Consider the following 1518-nt stretch of genomic DNA (forward strand, 5'->3'; position numbering starts at 1 on the left):
TTATATATTTTTTTAGGATAAAATATATTTTTTATTTTTAAAATTTTGTAAAAAATTTAAAAAAATATTCCTAAATTATATTTTGTTTTAATTTTATAGGACAAAACTATATTGAAATCTTTCATAAGCTAGATTAATGTGACAATTTTGTCAAAAATGGCACCAATGGATGTGTTCCAAGTTCCAACCCTTTGCAAGATTAATTTATAGTAGTTGGGCAGTAGGCTAGTAGATTTGTACCCATTTATTAGGTGCAGAACCTGATTATATATGTATCATGGGTAGAGCAATTCAAAATGAATTAAAAAATAAATCATAAATACATGTCTGATATTTTAGATGCATGTTTTATATATCAGAAAATTAAAAAACAACACTAAGCTCGTGAGGTGCATGGATTATCTGATAGGAATGGAATTTTGCCTTGAGACTTAGGGATTGTGATAGTCAAAGTATGTGGCAGAATCTTTATTGCGTAGGGATGGGCTTCCGCCTTCAATCATGTGCATGTATATGGGTTTTACACTTTTACCTATCACTACATGGGAAGCAGGAATTAATGATGATTTTTTTAGGATTTTGTGGCGGTTTTAGCAAAATGATTACCACCTGCTTAAGGATCGCTACCTTTAAGTTGCGGATATTAGGATTTGCCGTGGTTACCAGCAATTATTAGCATAACTGTCACTAAATAATAAACTGATTTGTAGCGGTTTAGAATTGTCGCAATTTAGTGCATTTTTTTTAAATTAGGAGTTTAATACCGTCACAATCCATCATGAAATTAAAAAGGAAGAATATTAGAGAATCATTAATAAACTAAAAGAATTGAGATGATGACTAAAAATAGTGATAAAAAATAATAAATTCTAATGGCGTCTACCATTTCTGATTAAAAAAAAATGTGAAAATTATGTAGTTTGCACCCTTTTTTTTCTCATGCCGATGATTTATCAAATTTAACATATTTGCATTAGAAAATAGACTTAATATTATTAATATATATGCTGTGAAATTAACTAGTTAAAGAAGATAACATAATTAATAATCAATAATTGATTGTAGAGTAAAGTATCATTTTTGTCCTCAACGTTTGGGGTATGTCTTAAATTTGTCTCTAACGTTTTAATAATCTTATTTGTATCCCTAACGTTTTAAAATCGCATCAATGTTATCCTACTGTTAATTCTATCATTAACTCTATTAAAAATCTTTTTAAAAATACTTTTAACAATAAAAAAACCTCTCTCAACTCTTTATTCTATCTGCGAAGTTCTGAACACTTAGCAGAAAAAAACCCCTTTCTCCTCTCTTTCGCATTCTACCATCATGTCATTACCATACAAAATATACACCCCCACTGATGAAGCAGCACATATCACGAACCCCAAATCACAAACTCTCATCTTCTTCTAATTCTCCAATCGCATTCTCTAAAAGTGCTTTTATCTGCAGAACTCGATGGAACTGGCGTCGCCGCTCCCTTTCTGGGAGAACAGTTTTTCGAACACCGCCATG

This window comes from Arachis ipaensis, chromosome B04 (genome assembly GCF_000816755.2).
Source record: "Arachis ipaensis cultivar K30076 chromosome B04, Araip1.1, whole genome shotgun sequence".
In the NCBI taxonomy this organism is placed as follows: Eukaryota; Viridiplantae; Streptophyta; class Magnoliopsida; order Fabales; family Fabaceae; genus Arachis; species Arachis ipaensis.